Source organism: Coregonus clupeaformis, chromosome 8 (genome assembly GCF_020615455.1).
Source record: "Coregonus clupeaformis isolate EN_2021a chromosome 8, ASM2061545v1, whole genome shotgun sequence".
NCBI lineage: Eukaryota > Metazoa > Chordata > Actinopteri > Salmoniformes > Salmonidae > Coregonus > Coregonus clupeaformis.
The window spans coordinates 52,760,860-52,774,573 of NC_059199.1; positions in this window are offsets into that span (position 1 = coordinate 52,760,860).

A 13,714-nucleotide genomic window follows, 5' to 3' on the forward strand; every position below is an offset into this window, starting at 1 on the left:
TAGCCTTGTACAAGGCACGCCTCAACATATGTTAATGCACCAGAAACAACAATACTATGCACCGGATGGACATCATGAAAATGATCGGAGAGGTTGAGAGTAGAAGAAGTTCAGGAGAAAAAACAAACAAAATATAATTATTGTAAAATTGACTGTCTATAAAATGTAGATAGTAAGTATAAGCTGGAAGTAGAGGCCTAAGCATTGTTGTTCACTAGTTTACTCCGAGTTGGGAAAGGGTGGCGGGGTTGGAAAGTAATAAAGGGGAATATATATCTTTTTTTAAAGGATATGTATGTGTGTGTGTGTGTGTGTGTGTGTGTGTGTGATATATATATATATATATATATATATATATATATATATATATGTATATATTTATGTGTATATATTTTATATTTATATATATATATATATATATATATATATGTATATATTTATGTGTATATATTTTATATTTATATATATATATAAAAAAACATGGGGGATTGGAAGTGATGCAGACATTGATGTGATGCAGTACATTGATGGAAGTTACAATCTATCTGCAATATTAAGCTGATCTACCGAAAAAAGAAAAAAAAAGACAACACTATGCACCCACTAGTGGTCAAAAGGTATTTGGTGCTCCAAAGATACGGTACTGTATTCTGTGGGGTGGAATTACAGTACCATTTGAAATACAGCAATTGTTTGCCGCGCCCGCAACATTTTCCCACAATGCAGCAGCATTTACAGTATGCTGCAGTAAAACGTTTAAGTAATTTACAGGTGATAATACCCCAAATGACCATAACATTTACAGTTTTCCATTACAGTGCGTGTCCGTGCATGTGCGTACACACGCCTACTACTCTACATTACCTGACTTCAAATTCTTGAAGTAATAACTTTTATTTTGATGCCTACGTCTTTTATGCACCTCATTACATTTCAAAGCATCAGACAAAAATCCCCCGAAACGTATGTGTTCTTACTTCCAAAAGGTATTTGTCCGAGGCTTTCGCTGAAACAATGGGACGAGTTTCTACATGTTGAGGAATTGTAACAGGTTTCTCTGCTACACTAATTCCTAACCAGCAAGACCAGACTTGAGTTGTAAAGCAAACAGTAAGTATTGTAGCTACAGTGTTTGTTTGAGAAATCATTCTACCTCCCTCCGAGGCCTGTTTCAAATCAGTATATCTGCTTTCGAAATGGTGCACAAGTGGTAGTGCACAACTTTTGATAAGGTGCTATGGGAACAAGGTGCCATGTTGGATGAATCCTACATCTTAGTGTTTGGTCCAGAGAGGGCCATAGTCTGAGTATGTAGGTCTAATATAACATCAGTGTTGCGTTGAAAGAACAATACTTTGTTCTTTATAAATGGCTCAGGTATATAAGCTACAACTAACATCCTCAAGTTCTTGAGCTAGCATAACAACACTGTTTAGCCCAGGTACAGTGGCTCCCGTAGGACATCTAAGGTGAGTCAAAACGAACACACAATAACGCCAAGGGACTGGCAAAGCAAACATAACAATCAAATATATCCTATGTTTTCCTTGCAACTGTCTAGATTAGAACCGTGGGTAACACTTTTAATTTTAAGGTACACACATTATAGTGTATAAGTATGTAGATAAGTAGTTTAAGGCCTTTATAATGTCTTATTAGCCATATATTAGGCCTTAATTAAGTGTTTTCTAATTCAAACATAAGTCATGTATTACTGGCCAATCCTTAATATCCTAATTATTAGCTGTAATAAAGATGTATTCATAGATAATCAAAAGCAAATTACACAGATTCTTAGTAAGCTGTCTCAATGGGACTAGTAAGAGCATACTACCTCAATATTTGTACCCAATTGTAAAGTGTGACCATAATTTTACTTGCAGAAGAATTGCTGATTTTTTTAAATCCAGAAATTACCCAATTGGACAAAGGGGCACACCTCCAACCATATGCCACACAGCCAACATTCAAGTCCAAATTTGATCTAAACAATTAGCAACAAAACTTCCATTTATACTTCAATATATGAATGTCGGCTGTATAGCATATACAGTGAGGGAAAAAAGTATTTGATCCCCTGCTGATTTTGTACGTTTGCCCACTGACAAAGACATAATCAGTCTATAATTGTAATGGTAGGTTTATTTGAACAGTGAGAGACAGAATAACAACAACAAAATCCAGAAAAACGCATGTAAAAAATGTTATAAATTGATTTGCATTTTAATGAGGGAAATAAGTATTTGACCCTTGTGCAAAACATGACTTAGTACTTGGTGGCAAAACCCTTGTTGGCGATCTGAGGTCAGACGTTTCTTGTAGTTGGCCACCAGGTTTGCACACATCTCAGGAGGGATTTTGTCCCACTCCTCTTTGCAGATCTTCTCCAAGTCATTAAGGTTTCGAGGCTGACGTTTGGCAACTCGAACCTTCAGCTCCCTCCACAGATTTTCTATGGGATTAAGGTCTGGAGACTGGCTAGGCCACTTAATCTTAATGTGCTTCTTCTTGAGCCACTCCTTTGTTGCCTTGGCCGTGTGTTTTGGGTCATTGTCATGCTGGAATAACCATCCACGACCAATTTTCAATGCCCTGGCTGAGGGAAGGAGGTTCTCACCCAAGATTTGACGGTACATGGCCCCGTCCATCGTCCCTTTGATGCGGTGAAGTTGTCCTGTCCCCTTAGAAGAAAAACACCCCCAAAGCATAATGTTTCCACCTCCATGTTTGACGGTGGGGATGGTGTTCTTGGGGTCATAGGCAGCATTCCTCCTCCTCCAAACACGGCGAGTTGAGTTGATGCCAAAGAGCTCAATTTTGGTCTCATCTGACCACAACACTTTCACCCAGTTCTCCTCTGAATCATTCAGATGTTCATTGGCAAACTTCAGACGGGCCTGTATACAGTTGAAGTCGGAAGTTTACATACACCTTAGCTAAATACATTTAAACTCAGTTTTTAACAATTCCTGACATTTAATCCTAGTAAAAATGCCCTGTTTTAGGTCAGTTAGGATCACCACTTTATTTTAAGAATGTGAAATGTCAGAATAATAGCAGAGAGAATGATTTATTTCAGCTTTTATTTCTTTCATCGCATTCCCAGTGGGACAGAAGTTTACATACACTCAATTAGTATTTGGTAGCGTTGCCTTTAAATTGTTTAACTTAGGTCAAATGTTTCGGGTAGCCTTCCACAAGCTTCCTACAATAAGTTGGGTTAATTTTGGCCCATTCCTCCTGACAGAGCTGGTGTAACTGAGTCAGGTTTGTAGGCCTCTTTGCTCGCACACGCTTTTTCAGTTCTGCCCACACATTTTCTATAGGATTGAGGTCAGGGCTTTGTGATGGCCACTCCAATACCTTGACTTTGTTGTCCTTAAGCCATTTTGGCACAACTTTGGAAGTATGCTTGGGGTCATTGTCCATTTGGAAGACCCATTTGCGACCAAGCTTTAACTTCCTGACTGATGTCTTGAGATTTTGCTTCAATATATCCACATAATTTTCCTTCCTCATGATGCCATCTATTTTGTGAAGTGCACCAGTCCCTCCTGCAACAAAGCACCCCCACATCATGATGCTGCCACCCCCGTGCTTCACAGTTGGGATGGTGTTCTTCGGCTTGCAAGCCTTCCCCTTTTTCCTCCAAACATAACGATGGTCATTATGGCTAAACAGTTCTGTTTTTGATTCATCAGACCAGAGGACATTTCTCCAAAAAGTATGATCTTTGTCACCATGTGCAGTTGCAAACCATAGTCTTGCTTTTTTATGGCGGTTTTGAAGCAGGGGCTTCTTCCTTGCTTAGCGGCCTTTCAGGTTATGTCGATATAGGACTCGTTTTACTGTGGATATAGATACTTTTGTACCTGTTTCCTCCAGTATCTTCACAAGGTCCTTTGCTGTTGTTCTGGGATTGATTTGCACTTTTCGCACACAAAGTACTTTCATCTCTAGGAGACAGAACGCGTCCCTTCTTGAGCGGTATGACGGCTGCGTGGTCCCATGGTGTTTATACTTGCATACTATTGTTTGTACAGATGAACGTGGTACCTTCAGGAGTTTGTAAATTGCTCCCAAGGATGAACCAGACATGTGGAGGTCTACAATTCTTTTTCTGAGGTCTTGGCTGATTTCTTTTGATTTTCCCATGATGTCAAGCAAAGAGGCACTGAGTTTGAAGGTAGGCCTTGAAATACATCCACAGGTACACCTCCAATTGACTCAAATTATGTCACTTAGCCTATCAGAAGCTTCTAAAGCCATGACATCATTTTCTGAAAATGTCCAAGCTGTTTAAAGGCGCAATCAATTTAGTGTATGTAAACTTCAGACCCAATTGTGATCCAGTGAATTATAAGTGAAATAATCTGTCTGTAAACAATTGTTGGAAAAATGACTTGTGTCATGCACAAAGTAGATATCCTAACCAACTTGCCAAAACTATAGTTTGTTAACAAGAAATTTGTGGAGTGGTTGAAAAACGAGTTTTAATGACTCCAACCTAAGTGTATGTAAACTTCCGACTTCAACTGTATGTGCTTTCATGAGCAGGGGGACCTTGCGGGCGCTGCAGGATTTCAGTCCTTCACGGCATAGTGTGTTACCAATTGTTTTCTTGGTGACTATGGTCCCAGCTGCCGTGAGATAATTGACAAGATCCTCCCGTGTAGTTCTGGGCTGATTCGTCACCATTCTCATGATCATTGCAACGCCACGAGGTGAGATCTTGCATGGAGCCCCAGGCCGAGGGAGATTGACAGTTCTTTTGTGTTTCTTCCATTTGCGAATAATCGCACCAACTGTTGTCACCTTCTCACCAAGCTGCTTGGCGATGGTCTTGTAGCCCATTCCAGCCTTGTGTAGGTCTACAATCTTGTCCTTGACATCCTTGGAGAGCTCTTTGGTCTTCGCCATGGTGGAGAGTTTGGAATCTGATTGATTGATTGCTTCTGTGGACAGGTGTCTTTTATACAGGTAATAAACTGAGACTAGGAGCACTCCCTTTAAGAGTGTGCTCCTAATCTCAGCTCGTTACCTGTATAAAAAGACACCTGGGAGCCAGACATTTTTCTGATTGAGAGGGGGTCAAATACTTATTTCCCTCATTAAAATGCAAATCAATTTATACAATTTTTGACATGCGTTTTTCTGGATTTTGTTGTTGTTATTCTCTCACTGTTAAAATAAATCTACCATTAAAATTATAGACTAATCATTTCTTTGTCAGTGGGCAAATGTACAAAATCAGCAGGGGATCAAATACTTTTTTCCCTCACTAATTATATAATGTGAATCGAGCAAAACTAATGTTGGCTATTTGAAACACTACCGGTCAAAAGTTTTAGAACACCTACTCATTCAAGGGTTTTTCTTTATTTTTACTATTTTCTACATTGTAGAATAATAGTGAAGACATCAAAACTATGAAATAAGACATATGGAATCATGTAGTAACCAAAAAAGTGTTAAACTAATCAAAATATATTTTATTTTTGAGATTCTTCAAATAGCCACCCTTTGTCTTGATGACAGCTTTGCACACTCTTGGCATTCTCTCAACCAGCTTCATGAGGTAGTCACCTGGAATGCATTTCAATTAACAGGTGTGCCTTCTTTAAAAGTAAATTTGTGGAATTTCTTTCCATCTTAATGCGTTTGAGCCAATCAGTTGTGTTGTGACAAGGTAGGGGTGGTATACAGAAGATAGCCCTATTTGGTAAAAGACCAAGTCCATATTATGGCAAGAACAGCTCAAATAAGCAAAGAGAAATGACAGTCCATCATTACTTTAAAACATGGTCAGTCAATATGGAACATTTCAAGAACTTTGAAAGTTTATTCAAGTGCAGTCGCAAAAACCATCAAGTGCTATGATGAAACTGGCTCTCATGAGGACTGCCACGGGAATGGAAGACCCAGAGTTACCTCTGCTGCAGAGGATAAGTTCATTAGAGTTACCAGCCTCAGAAATTGCAGCCCAAATAAATGCTTCACAGAGTTCAAGTCACAGACACATCTCAACATCAACTGTTCAGAGGGGACTGTGTTAATCAGGCCTTCATGGTCGAATTGCTGCAAATAAACCACTACTAAAGGACACCAATGAAAATAATTGCTTGGGCCAAGTCTTTGTGAGACGCGGTGTGGGTGAACGTATGATCTCCGTATGTGTAGTTCCCACCGTGAAGCATGGAGGAGGTGGTGTTATGGTGTTGGGGTGCTCTGCTGGTGACACTGTCTGTGATTTATTTAGAATTCAAGGCACACTTAACCAGCATGGCTACCACAGCATTCTGCAGCAATATGCCATCCCATCTGGTTTGGGCTTAGTGGGACTATAATTTGTTTTTCAACAGGACAATAACCCGACACACCTCCAGGCTGTGTACGGGCTATTTTACCAAGAAGGAGAGTGATGGAGTGCTGCGTCATATGACCTGGCCTCCACAATCCCTCGACGTCAACCAAATTGAGATGGTTTGGGATGAGTTGCACCGAAGAGTGAAGGAAAAGCTCAGCATATGTGGGAACTCCTTCAAGACTGTTGGAAAAGCATTCCAGGTGAAGCTGGTTGAGAGAATGCCAAGAGTGTGCAAAGTTGTCATCAAGGTAAAGTGTGGCTATTTGAAGAATCTCAAAAATAAAATATATTTTGATTTGTTTAACACTATTTTGGTTACTACATGATTCCATGCATTATTTAATAGTTTTGATGTCTTCACTATTATTCTACAATGTAGAAAATAGTGAAAAATAAAGAAAAACCCTTGAATGAGTAGGTGTTCTAAAACTTTTGACCGGTAGTGTATATAAATCAATTTACTACGTAGTCAAACTACACAAATCCTCAGTTTCAGGCAGACGTGCCCTTTTGCGATTCATAATCTAATCTTATACAGTCAACATTCATATATATGGAATTATAAATGGAAATTTAGTTGTTTACATCATGGATGAATTGCATTTGAGGGGAGGTGTGTCCCTTTCTGTCCAAAGTGGTCATTTCTGGAAGAATGTTCTGCAAGTAAATACAGTATCTCACAAAAGTGAGTACACCCCTCACATTTTTGTAAATATTTGAGTATATCTTTTCATGACAACACTGAAGAAATGACACTTTGCTACAATGTAAAGTAGTGTGTACAGCTTGTATAACAGTGTAAATTTACTGTCCCCTCAAAATAACACAACAAACAGCCATTAATGTCTAAATCGCTGGCAACAAAAGTGAGTACACCCCTAAGTGAAAATGTCAAAATTGGGCAAAAGTGTCAATATTTTGTGTGGCCACCATCATTTTCCAGCACTGCCTTAACTCTCTTGGGCATGGAGTTCACCAGAGCTTCACAGGTTGCCACTGGAGTTCTCTTCCACTCCTCCATGACGACATCACAGAGCTGGTGGATGTTAGAGACCTTGCACTCCTCCACCTTCCGTTTGAGGATGCCCCACAGATGCTCAATAGGGTTTAGGTCTGGAGACATGCTTGGTCAGTCCATCACCTTTACCCTCAGCTTCTTTAGCAAGGCAGTGGTCGTCTTGGAGGTGTGTTTGGGGTCGTTATCATGTTGGAATACTGCCCTGCGGCCCAGTCTCCGAAGGGAGGGGATCATGCTCTGCTTCAGTATGTCACAGTACATGTTGGCATTCATGGTTCCCTCAATGAACTGTAGCTCCCCAGTGCCGGCAGCACTCATGCAGCCCCAGACCATGACACTCCCACCACCATGTTTGACTGTAGGCAAGACACACTTGTCTTTGTACTCCTCACCTGGTTGCCGCCACACACGCTTGACACCATCTGAACCAAATAAGTTTATCTTGGTCTCATCAGACCACAGGACATGGTTTCAGTAATCCATGTCCTTAGTCTGCTTGTCTTCAGCAAACTGTTTGCGGGCTTTCTTGTGCATCATCTTTAGAAGAGGCTTCCTTCTGGGACGACAGCCATGCAGACCAATTTGATGCAGTGTGCAGCATATGGTCTGAGCACTGACAGGCTGACCCCCCCAACCCCTTCAACCGCTGCAGCAATGCTGGCAGCACTCATACGTCTATTTCCCAAAGACAACCTCTGGATATGACGCTGAGCACGTTCACTCAACTTCTTTGGTCGACCATGGCGAGGCCTGTTCTGAGTGGAACTTGTCCTGTTAAACCGCTGTATGGTCTTGGCCACCGTGCTGCAGCTCAGTTTCAGGGTCTTGGCAATCTTCTTATAGCCCAGGCCATCTTTATGTAGAGCAACAATTATTTTTTTCAGATCCTCAGAGAGTTCTTTGCCATGAGGTGCCATGTTGAACTTCCAGTGACCAGTATGAGGGAGTGTGAGAGCGATGACACCAAATTTAACACACCTGCTCCCCATTCACACGTGTGACCTTGTAACACTAACGAGTCACATGACACCGGGGAGGGAAAATGGCTAATTATTTTGAGGGGACAGCAAATGTACACTGTTATACAAGCTGTACATTCACTACTCTACATTGTAGCAAAGTGTCATTTTTTCAGTGTTGTCACATGAAAAGATATACTCAAATATTTACAAAAATGTGAGGGGTGTACTCACTTTTGTGAGATACTGTATATGGTCAAACTTTGGAATAGGGAACACAAATTGAGGTAGTATGCCCTTATTTGTCCCACATTGAGACGGCTTACTAAGAGTCTGTTTCTTGTCTAACTTGTTTTTTATCAACTATTAATTTGCAATTATTATACCAAACAATTAGGTTATTAGGCAGAATTACAAGGAAAAAGTACTGTGAAAGTTCAAGGAGGTTTGTTTGGTGTGTGTGTGTGTACTAGATAAGGTGTGTTCTTTTACTGAGTAATAGTGTAAATATGTTCGACATGTATTGACTTGCTGTGTGCAGCTTATTTATTAAGTTATTACTTTATAAGACAAGAACGTTTGAACTTAGATTTACTTACACTGAGTGTACAAAACATTAGGAACACCTTCCTAATATTGAGTTGCACCCCCTTTTGCCTTCAGAACAGCCTCAATTCGTCTGGGCATCGACTCTACAAGGTGTAAAAAGCGTTCCACAGGTATGCTGGCCCACAGTTGTGTCAAGTTGGCTGGATGTCCTTTGGGTGGTGGACCATTCTTGATACACACGGGAAACTGTTGAGCGTGAAAAACCCAGCAGCATTGCAGTTTTTGACACAAACCGGTGTGCCTGGCACGTACTACAATACCCCGTTCAAAGGCACATAAATATTATTTCTTGCCCAGTCACCCTCTGAATGGCCCACATACACAATCCATGTCTCATTTGTCTCACTGCTTAAAAATCATTCTTTAACCTGTCTCCTCCCCTTCATCTACACTGATTTGAAGTGGAATTAACAAGTGACATCAATAAGGGAGCATAGCTTTCACCTGGATTCACCTGGTCAGTCTGTCATGGAAAGAGCAGGTTTTCTTAATGTTTTGTACACTCAGTGTAAAAGGCAAAACTGATCCTAAATCAGAACTTCTATTCTGAAACAATTGATAGGATACATAGGGCTCCAGGACTACCAATGTATTTGCATTCATATTTCTGATGTGTATATCTATATATTTTGTTATCCGAGGGTATGCTAATAGCTCCTGTTTTTGTTAACTTTACTGACTATTCCCATTGACTGACAGGACCAGAGTCAGGAGGGAGGTGTGGGGGAAAAAAGAGGGAAAACATACTCACCAAATAGTCCTTATCCTGGGAAAGAGATGGAGTAGAGGCTTCCTTTATTTCATTTCTTAGTCTTCTTCCTACTTTTCTCGATACTCCTCTTTCTCTCCTCCTTATCCCTTACTTTCTCTCTCACTTTCTCTGTGTTTTCACTGAGCTGTCATGCTTGCTGTAGCATGCTATAGCAGAGTAAAAGGAAAGGGATGTATTGTTGTATAATGTAGTGTGTATGACCCCTCCTGGCTGTAAAGATGAGAGTGAGAGACATGCACACACAGTAAAAAAAAAAAAAGTGAATTAGTCACATGCCATGCCCACGTTTCACAATCTATCATCGAATCCTGAGATAGAGAGCGAGAAAGAATGAGTGAGAACTTTAAAAAATGACAAACATTCTAGGAGTAAATAAATAATGTAAGAGCCAATCACAGTGAGTTGTACGTATAATCAATAACAATTGATGATAACAATCAATTGAGAGGGTAAGAGAGAAATGCACAAGTGATTTAAACCATTTATTATTAACCCTCAACTGTCACATCAGTTCCCTTATCTATTTTCACTCTAGATAGTGACGTTTAACCTCTTAAATGTAAAGTCCCCATATTTGGGGACCCTATTAGATTTGTTTTATTCAATTCAGTCTGGTATTAGAACGGTAGCCGCTATCTGCAAAAGCAGGGTGTCTGCGGAAAGCTGAATATCTTGGCTATTGATCTGTGCCTTAATCTCAGTGACTTACTACCATATATGGGCATATGAATGTATAAGGGCAGGCCGAGCCTATGACTTCATTTCAAGATGGCTGTTACCTACAGTGGGGAAAAAAGTATTTAGTCAGCCACCAATTGTGCAAGTTCTCCCACTTAAAAAGATGAGAGAGGCCTGTAATTTTCATCATAGGTACACGTCAACTATGACAGACAAATTGAGATTTTTTTTCTCCAGAAAATCACATTGTAGGATTTTTAATGAATTTATTTGCAAATTATGGTGGAAAATAAGTATTTGGTCACCTACAAACAAGCAAGATTTCTGGCTCTCACAGACCTGTAACTTCTTCTTTAAGAGGCTCCTCTGTCCTCCACTCGTTACCTGTATTAATGGCACCTGTTTGAACTTGTTATCAGTATAAAAGACACCTGTCCACAACCTCAAACAGTCACACTCCAAACTCCACTATGGCCAAGACCAAAGAGCTGTCAAAGGACACCAGAAACAAAATGGTAGACCTGCACCAGGCTGGGAAGACTGAATCTGCAATAGGTAAGCAGCTTGGTTTTAAGAAATCAACTGTGGGAGCAATTATTAGGAAATGGAAGACATACAAGACCATTGATAATCTCCCTCGATCTGGGGCTCCACGCAAGATCTCACCCCGTGGGGTCAAAATGATCACAAGAACGGTGAGCAAAAATCCCAGAACCACACGGGGGGACCTAGTGAATGACCTGCAGAGAGCTGGTACCAAAGTAACAAAGCCTACCATCAGTAACACACTACGCCGCCAGGGACTCAAATCCTGCAGTGCCAGACGTGTCCTCCTGCTTAAGCCAGTACATGTCCAGGCCCGTCTGAAGTTTGCTAGAGTGCATTTGGATGATCCAGAAGAGGATTGGGAGAATGTCATATGGTCAGATGAAACCAAAATAGAACTTTTTGGTCAAAACTCAACTCGTCGTGTTTGGAGGACAAAGAATGCTGAGTTGCATCCAAAGAACACCATACCTACTGTGAAGCATGGGGGTGGAAACATCATGCTTTGGGGCTGTTTTTCTGCAAAGGGACCAGGACGACTGATCCGTGTAAAGGAAAGAATGAATGGCGCTATGTATCGTGAGATTTTGAGTGAAAACCTCCTTCCATCAGCAAGGGCATTGAAGATGAAACGTGGCTGGGTTTTTCAGCATGACAATGATCCCAAACACACCGCCCGGGCAACGAAGGAGTGGCTTCGTAAGAAGCATTTCAAGGTCCTGGAGTGGCCTAGCCAGTCTCCAGATCTCAACCCCATAGAAAATCTTTGGAGGGAGTTGAAAGTCCGTGTTGCCCAGCGACAGCCCCAAAACATCACAGCTCTAGAGGAGATCTGCATGGAAGAATGGGCCAAAATACCAGCAACAGTGTGTGAAAACCTTGTGAAGACTTACAGAAAACGTTTGACCTGTGTTATTGCAAACAAAGGGTATATAACAAAGTATTGAGAAACTTTTGTTATTGACCAAATACTTATTTTCCACCAAATTTGCAAATAAATTCATTAAAAATCCTACAATGTGATTTTCTGGATTTTTTTTCTCATTTTGTCTGTCATAGTTGACGTGTACCTATGATGAAAATTACAGGCCTCTCTCATCTTTTTAAGTGGGAGAACTTGCACAATTGGTGGCTGACTAAATACTTTTTTTCCCCACTGTACATTCCGGTTAGCATTGTGAATCATAAATGAAATAAACACTGAATACATCGATACACACCAAAAGCCGGGACTCCACAGATCATGAAGATGTCTTATTTGTCTGCCTGTGACCTACCGTTATTGATCACCAGCCCCGAGAGTCAAAATGTTTGGTGAAAACGTTGTGTAAAATAAACATCTTACAAGATAAGCTTCGATTTGGTCTGTGTTTGAGCTATAGCTACATGGGGGGTATGAAATTAATCCTTAGGTTGGTAGGAACAAATCTAACATATTGCCAATGTTATTTGATGATGTATCACTTAATGGCAACATCGAATGTCCACCGAGTGATTATTTCTTTGCGCATCAAAAATATGACGTCGCCTGCTTACGCGCGTCACGCATCCATTACACAGGCAATTAGCTACTATGACACCTTGACAGTCTTGTAGCCAATGAGATAAGCTTTCCAGGGATATGCAGTTGACCTGGGTGGGACAAAGCAAGGCCTAGAACCTTTTATGCATAATGCAAACGATTGCTACCTGGCTCAGAGACTAGACGCTCGCTACATTACATTGTAAACAGATTTAATTGCTTTAGCATAAAAGCTCGCTTCTCAAGAAGAAAAAAAGAAAGAAGGGAAAAACGAAGAATATCGAACAGGCAGCTATGAATAAGTATACCGACATAGAAGATTTGAAAAAAATACTGGTCGGACTCGGATCAGGGTAGCGATTTGGTATTTCTACTCTGCCAACGAAGATTGCTTTCTAGAAGGATTGGATCCACTTTTAGATCTGTAAGTAAATTATTTTCATTACTTTATATAGCTAATTTACTATGTATTTAGTTTTTTTTTTAAGTTTTCTGTGCTTTGAATTTTGTTTACATAGGCCTATGTAACAAGTCATTTCAATGTTACAGTGGGGAAAAAAAGTATTTAGTCAGCCACCAATTGTGCATGTTCTCCCACTTAAAAAGATGAGAGAGGCCTGTAATTTTCATCATAGGTACACGTCAACTATGACAGACAAATTGAGAAAAAAAAAAACAGAAAATCACATTGTAGGATTTTTTATGAATTTATTTGCAAATTATGGTGGAAAATAAGTATTTGGTCACCTACAAACAAGCAAGATTTCTGGCTCTCACAGACCTGTAACTTCTTCTTTAAGAGGCTCCTCTGTCCTCCACTCGTTAATTGTATTAATGGCACCTGTTTGAACTTGTTATCCTTTGCTGATTGGAGTACGATTCAAGGAAAAAGTAAATCATGGAGTTATGTCTGATCCATTTGAGGTATCAGGGTGGGTGTAGAGTAATCTAGGAAAGGTGCAGCCAGGTTCAAATGGGGGAACGGGAAGTAATGTGTTTCAGTCTACGGAGCAAAGCTCCTCTCAAGGGGGGTGATAAGTGTCAAGGTTGAGCAACTTAAAGAGCGACTGCCCCTAAAAACCAACTAATACCTTTGTAAACAGCCTATGTGGCATCTATGAGTCAGAAACATTTATTCTAGTGTCAAAATTGTAAATAAGGATACTTTTGTTCATAAAGTCAGTCATCTAAAACTGAGTAAATTAAGGTTTGGTTTGGATTACAATTATGTCAACAATTCATG